This window comes from Rhinatrema bivittatum, unplaced genomic scaffold (genome assembly GCF_901001135.1).
Source record: "Rhinatrema bivittatum unplaced genomic scaffold, aRhiBiv1.1, whole genome shotgun sequence".
NCBI lineage: Eukaryota > Metazoa > Chordata > Amphibia > Gymnophiona > Rhinatrematidae > Rhinatrema > Rhinatrema bivittatum.
The window spans coordinates 180,846-188,541 of record NW_021820772.1 but is presented as its reverse complement, the minus strand read 5'-3'; the positions used below and the strand labels follow the sequence as shown (position 1 = coordinate 188,541).

Below are 7,696 nucleotides of genomic sequence, written 5' to 3'. Positions count from 1 at the left end.
TATTTATTGGCATCGAGGGGGGGGGGCTCCTCGGCTCACTTGCTACATTATTTCCTGGCATTGGTTATGGTTGGTTGGGGTGGGGGGACACCTTGGTCCGCACTAGTGGCAAACTTACTCGGATAACGTCATCTGCGTAACTTTATCCAAGTACATTCCAGAAGGAGGCTTGTCCCGTTGAATATCTGGCTAAAGTTATCCGGATAACTGTGCTTGAATAATATTGCCCCTGGCCGGCTTACTGAATATTGCCCGAGTTATATCTCTATAATATAAAATGTTGTACCTATAGACGGAATGATGTACATATAGATGGACATTTTCAATGGCATTTCCACAGGTGACATGGCCTGCTATAAAACCGCTCGCCTGGCAGGCGGGTAGCTTACACATGCATGTCGTGTATGTGCGTGAGTTTATCTGAAGGCAGGGGCCCAGGAGTTTAGAGAGGGCTTTGCACTGAAGCGCACACTTTTCCGTTTTCAAAAGCACGTGCGCAAAATTCCACGAAACGTTTCTAGCACACGTAATAATGGGAACAATTGTGTACGAGCAGCAATCTTTGAAAATAAGGGTAACTTGTTCGCAAATCTGCTGTCACATTCGTGTAGCAAAATTACCCCTGCATTGCACGCACACCCCACGTTCACACCAAATCACCCCAGACGGTCCAAGACGCTCGTCTTTTGTGCCACACCCATTAAAAACATGTTCTCATAGGAAATGCGAGCAGATGTTTTAAAACAGAAAACAAGAAGTCAATCGGAAAACAAAGTTATACCCTCAGTTTCTTTGAGGAACGAGGGGATGGTGGTTAGGGGTGGCGTGTGGCTGAGGACGCACTCTCTCCCGTTGTTGCTACTGTTGGGTGGCACCCCAGGCTCTCCTTTCCTTATTCTGGGCGACTACTGCTGCTGCTGCTCCTCTGCCAGTCACAAGGTCAACATGTGTCCGTGTAGCTGCAAAAGAAGGAAAACAATGATACCGAAAACCTCTCCTTAAACCGTGCCAAGCCGCCCGCAACACCTACAGGGAAAAAAAAGGAAACTCAGACAAAGGTAATGGAGTAAGCATGAAACAGACACAGAGGAAAGATTGACTAGAATAACAGCTGGAAGCACAGCAGCATGGACGTGACAACACGAAGGAACACCTGCCCATACAAACAAGAAGAGGAACCAAATGGTTGCAACTGCTAAGAGCATGAGCACCAGCACAACACTGATGCTTTAAGTGCAACTGCAACGTTGCTCCCCACTTCAACAGCAGGGGGAAAAGGGAAACTGGATTCAGGCGACCACCAAGAGGGCCCTGACTTCTACTGGGACACTGATGCGCAGACGTAGACTGAAACCACCACTAACTACCAAAGACTTCTGTATGGTTCTACAATTTCTAATTTTCTCAAATATAGATTACTTAACTCCCTACTACTAGGGCTCCCAACCAGCCCATTAAAAAAAACTACAACTACCACAAAATGCAGCAGCAAGACTTTTAACTGGAACCAGGAAATTTGATCACATCGCACCCTTGCTAAAGGCACTGCACTGGCTACCGATACAATACCGAATGTATTTCAAAGGTTTAACTTTAATTTTTAAAATCATCCTCAATGATAACCCAGGACTAATAGGCGTGATGCTTCAACTATACACACCACAACGAACCCTAAGGTCCCAAAACAAAGGACTACTGCCAGTCACAAGGTAGTGACTGGCAGGTGAGTGCTCCTACAATCCGGAGCACTCACCTGAAGCAAATAAGTGATCGCGTGTTCTCCATAGCAGGCCCTAGACTGTGGAATTCATTACCAGAGACAATACGATTGATTCCAGAAATAAACCATTCAAATGTGAATCAAAAACGTAACTATTTAAAAATGCTTATAATCTAGCTTAAATTCTAACAGAATGCAGAGTCAACAATGACAAGAACAAATAACAATGCCAAGTAACGAGAGAGCAAAGTAGCTCTGGACAATTCTCCTATGACAATGTAAATTACTAAACAGAATCCCAATCCTACTAACCCAATGTCCCCCCCCCCCCTCAGTTGAGAAGTAAAAGAACATAATCCTCAATTCATATGACCCATTTGTGTACTGCCAATGTATATATCAAACCAAAATATATATCCTGCCAAAGAATATGTAATACCAAAGTATGTGTTATATCAAAATGTGTTACACCTAAGTATGTAATGACCTAAAAGAAGAATGTTACTTTTGTAAACCGTTGTGATCATCACTTGGAATGACAGTATATAAAATAACTAACATAAGGAAAAAAAATCACAGGACTGCTTCTACGGACAAGTCCATAAGCAAAGCACGTCAAGCAGCACTATGAATTTCAAGGAAGCTCATCACCCAGTAAAAAATGTTACCCATAAAAATTTCAGCTATCATAAGGTTTGGGGATAACTGCACAGAGCGATAATTACTACCCTTAAGAGAAATATGGGAGTAACTACCTTAAGCTTACTGGGCAGACTGGATGGACCATTTGGTTCTTTTCTGCCACTACTACTATGTTATATATGTATTTTACTGAATGGCTAAATAACCCACCCACTCAGTAACAACAGCACAGATACAATACTCAAGTGAGACCTACCACTACATACATACATCACAGACAACGAGCAGACAGCCATGCTGTCTATCACACACACAGAGCACGTGAATTCACGCTTGCAGGCACATGTTTAACCACTGTGGCAATTGAAATGCTTACAAAAACAGTAGCACACATCACAGCTCCCCTCCCAGTGTGAGATATCCTCCTGGATTATACAGGGCACCCTTTTTTCCAGGGAGCAGAGTGGACCTGTTGCTTCCTCTCATCAGTAACAGGGTAGTTGCCTGTCCTAAAGTTGTTTTCAAAAGAAAAGGAAAAAAAGAGGTAATTTAATAAATGCTACCATCTCAAAATTAACTATATTGTACACATTTAACAGCTAGCATAAACTAAAAAAAATAAGCATGCATAGATAGGTCACATCATCTACACAACTTTACATGTAGTTCAAAGCTTCAAAGTTGCATAAAACAGATTATTACAAAGACAAATACTTACATGGCTACGCAGGTGAAGACTCTCCAGAGCACCTTCTTAAAGTTGATGTAGCGATTCCCACAGCAGCAACTACAGGTTTAGGGGTGGGAGAGAGCCTCTGTCCCCAGAGTAGCACATGGACTGGGCCAGTCACTGCCACCCTGCACCAGATCAGTCAGGTAATAAAGATCATCATGTGAAGGGAACAGCACGAATGCCCCATAGCCATAACAAGAAGGGTAGCAAAGTACAGGATTTAAACAGGCCCTTTCGACAAAAGTGAGAGAGATGATAGGACAAATAATTTCAATAAAGGCAAGCAGAGACTGGTGACATACTACATTTGGAAGAGCTGAGAATGAACGAGAGTGTTCCCCCCCTGTGGCTCTTACCACAGGGTCCCATAAAACCAGTGGTTACTGTCCTCAGCGTTCAGATATATTCGCTCAGTTTTAGAGGCAATGGGTTGTTTGTGTTTCCCCAATGCATCAGTATTGGCTGTGCCATCAATGATGGAGAAGTGCAAATATAATCCACTGAGATAGACCAGCTCCTGAGACTGACCGAGCACCCGTTCCCATCCCCTAGGGCTCCCCCACATTTGGATCATTTCATTGGTATTCTCTTCTGCACATAAAAATGTGAGTGAATGGGAAGAAGTGGAGGACAAGCTTCTGAGCTACTCTAAGGAGAGGTGTGAAATGTGTACAGCGACTGGCCCTCCTTGGTATGTACGCAGTGGTGCTGAGGAAGCGTAATATATACTGTGTGAATGAGACAAGAGAAATGCCTATTTTTCTTGCATACTTATGTGAGTCAATAACTCCTCGAGAGCATTATCTATCTTCTTTCTGGTAAGGACATTGATTTTTCCCAAGATGAATGATTCGTTTCTGGCTTTCTTGTCGTCATCCTTTCCCCCCCCCCCCCCCATTGAGTTCTATTGAGTAAAGCTGTAGGAGAGCTCTCAAGTTTAATTGAATGAGGCCATGTGGTGACTGAAGTGCGGGCACGAGGTTTTGACTTGTAGCCCTTTAGCTTGTTGTGGCATTACGTTGTAAACATGGTCAAATGGCTTTGCTTGCCCATTTCCTGATGTTTGTGACACCAAAAGAGTAGCTCTGCATATCTGGAATAAGGGGGGGCCTATGGAGGAAGGGGGGGGGGGGGAGGTCAGACAGATTGCATCCCATTAGAAGATTCCAAGCAGCAGCTGATCTAAAAACCTACATAAACTGGGTTTATGTCATTTTCCAGATTTACACAGAGCATCCACACTCCATTTTATGTTAAATACAGAATGAGATCATTACATTTTCAAAGTTGATAATACCCTTCTCATTAACATTTTTGAAGTCCCAAATGTGAATGAATCAAGCCCATACTGATATAGTAAGGAAAGCTGAAGATAATTACTACTTTAAGGAGACCTTTCAGGATTAAGCTTCTTAATGTTTGAGTAACATTTCCCTAGTAAGGCTTTTAAAGGAATTTTTTTAACAATGTATTTATTATGATTTTCTTACATTTGTAGGTGCACAACACAAAAATCCTAATTATAAGATTGGAAGCAAGCATAGAAAATGAAAACGGAAACCTTGTTCCCCCCCCACCTCATATCATTCTCTCCCCCCTCCTACATATTTTATTTTATCTTCTAAAACATACAAGCAGATAGGCTCTTCTATTCTTCTTACAGATCTCGGGTTCTCTTTTGGGTGGGCTCTCGTTCACTTGGGTTTTTGCAGATAGGTAGGTGGTCCTTACATGTCAGGAATAACTGTTATTTCCAGTGTCCTGTCACCAGTACTGTTTTGTTCCTTCACAGAACTCCCAGCAATCCTCTTTTTAAAGGTAGCAAAAGGCATTGCCTTCTCAAAGAATCCTGTTGGTAAGCAAACATTTTTTTATTTTGTTCTATTTTTTCATCTACTTTCTTTACCTTTTTGCTTCCGAATGTGTATGCATTTGAGATATTTTTATTACTCGGTCATAGCTAACAAGCAAACTAGGGTGCTGCTATGCTTATCATCATCATCATCATCATCAAAAAGGGCTGCATAGGTGATCCAGGTAACTACAGATCAGTAGGTGCCCAGTAAAATGGTAGAAGTTATTGTTAAGTTTGGAGAAGAGATGACTGAGGGGGGATATTATAGAAGCCTACAAAATCATGAAAGGACTTGAACAAGTTAATATAAATTGGTTATTTACTCTCTCAGATAATAGAAGGACCAGGGGCACTCCATGAAGTTAGAAAATAGCTCATTTAAAACAAATGGAAGAAAATTATTTTTCACTCAGTGCATAGTTAAGCTCTGGAATTCATTGCCAGAGGATGTGATTACAGCAGCTAGTATAACTGGGTTTAAAAAAGGCTTGGATAAGTTCCTAGAGGAAAAATCCATAAACTGCTATTATGGTAATTAATAAGCAATAGTAGCTTGTGATTTATCTAATGTTTGGGTACTTGCCAGGTACTTGTGCTGTGGATTGGCCACTGTTGGAAACAGGATACTGGGCTTGATGGACCCCTGATCTGACCCAGTATGGCATATCTTATGTTCTTATGAACAAAATTATTATACATATGGTTAGACATGGCTTACCCAGGAAAAGCCAGCATAGATTTAGCAAAGAGAAGTCATGCCTTACTAATCTATTAGAATTCTTTGAAGGTGTGTACAAGCACGTGAATAAAGGTGAGACAACTGATATAGTATACCTGGATTTTTAGCAGACATTTGATAGAAACCCTCATGAGAAACTCCTCAGGGAATTGAAAAATCATGGAATAGAAGGTAGTGTCCTATTGTGGATTGGTAACTGGTTAAAAGATAGGAAACCGTAGGACTAAATGGAAAGAGGTAAACAGAGAAGTGCCTCAGGTTTATGTACTAAGTCCAATGTTGTTTAACTTATTCATTAATGATCTAGAGAAAGGAGCAATGAGTGGGGTGATCAAATTTGCAAAGCAGAGTGTAAAGAACTGTAGGGACTCCTTGCCAGACTGGGTAAACTGGGCATCCAAATGGCAGATGAATTTTAATGTGGACAAGAGAAAAATGATGCACACATAGGAAAAAGAATCCTAACGAGGAGGGCAATGAGGAAAACTGGTTTTATGGGCAAAAAGGTTTTACCCATGTAAATGGGCTGTTTAATTAGTACTCACTCTCCTTGCAGGTAAAAAACATATGTGCAAATGTCAGTGATGCACATACTCTTACCTGCGTTTCTTTGTGGTTATTCCCAAGGCAGGGTTAGAACAGGGGAGGCAAATGTGTGAGCAGTTTTGGATATGAAAAACTACGCTCTTTGCTTTTCCTTAAAAAGCACCTGCACAGCTACCTATGGGTGGGGGCGCATTGGCCTATCGGGGCTTCGGGTGTGCCCCGGTGGGCCGCTCGGGCCAGTCACATGACTGGTGCTGCTCACTGCGGAGCTGCTGCGAATTCAGACCCCACAGCAGTTCTTTTGGTTCTCCGTTCAGTTCTTTACTTTTGTTTTTTTGTGCAGCTGGAGCCGTGGCTCCATGGACCTGCACCTCTGGATTTTTTTCTGTGCGGCTACAGGGCTTGCCTTTTTTTTTTTTGTAATCCTGTGGCATCGCCGTCGTAGTATGTGACTGATCCTCTCATCACCATGGCGGCGGGAAACGCTCCCGAGGCAGGCACAAAAGGTAGGATAAGGTTGGGGGGGGGGGGGGTTAGGATAGGGCTAGGGGGTGGGAAGGTTAGGGGAAGGGGTAGGAAGGTCAGGCTAGGGGGTAGGGAAGTTCCCTCCCAGGCTGCTCCTAAATTGGAGCAGACTGGGAGGGAACTGGGGATGGCTGCGGGCATCGGCGCACGCAAATTGCACTAATATGCACCCCCCTTGCGTGCGCCGATCCCCGATTTTATAGCATGCGTGCACGGTGCGCGCATGTTATAAAAATCGCACATCCATGTGGTGCGCCGGGTAGCGCACGCACATAGACACATGCATGTACTTTTTTAAAATTTACCCCATGTGTGAGAGAAGAAAGTTTGTGCACCCCCTTCCTCTACTAATCCACAACAATCTTAGAATGACTGGAAATTAAAAGTTCCCAAGTATATAAAACAGGGGCTTTTTATTTGTTATTGGTTTTAATTATTGGGAGTACTTGATGAGTCTGCAATTTTCTGTTGGTGTTTGGGAAATTTTAAAAATATTTATTCTTTTTATTATTATGGTTTCACTATTACTAATAATTTATATTTCTTGATTTCATTATTGATGTTTTATAAGGAATGATGATATTTTTGTTTTTCCATTATTGACTTGTTGAAGTTTTCCAATATTGACTTGTTGAAGTTTCCAGTTCAGTTGTCTGCACATTTCTATTTCTATTTTCTGGCTTCTTTATTCTGTATTTAGTGAGGGTCTATCTGTGTTTTGCATGTGTGACAAAGGTGACATGCATGGCATTTCTATATAGGGATTTATAGCAGCCTGGTTAGTTCTGTTTTCCAAATAGGAGGTACATTGGTGTTTTAAGGTCTGGTGTAATATTTGCATTGTTGCCTTTACATAAGTAGGGTTATCACTGTTTGAATTCTGGTATTTAGTTCTGTTTTGGTATGGGAGGTTTACTAAATTGTAATTGTAATTCC

General features: G+C 42.0%; 1 long non-coding RNA gene across 1 annotated transcript; it reads right to left on the bottom strand.

The window, feature by feature from the left end:
• Positions 1 to 823: 823 nt before the first annotated feature.
• On the bottom strand, positions 824 to 3,283 carry LOC115082124. Its single transcript, XR_003854080.1, has 3 exons — positions 3,081 to 3,283; positions 2,739 to 2,871; positions 824 to 959 (listed from the first exon to the last, which is right to left on the bottom strand). It is a non-coding gene; the product is annotated as an uncharacterized LOC115082124 (long non-coding RNA).
• Positions 3,284 to 7,696: the final 4,413 nt, after the last annotated feature.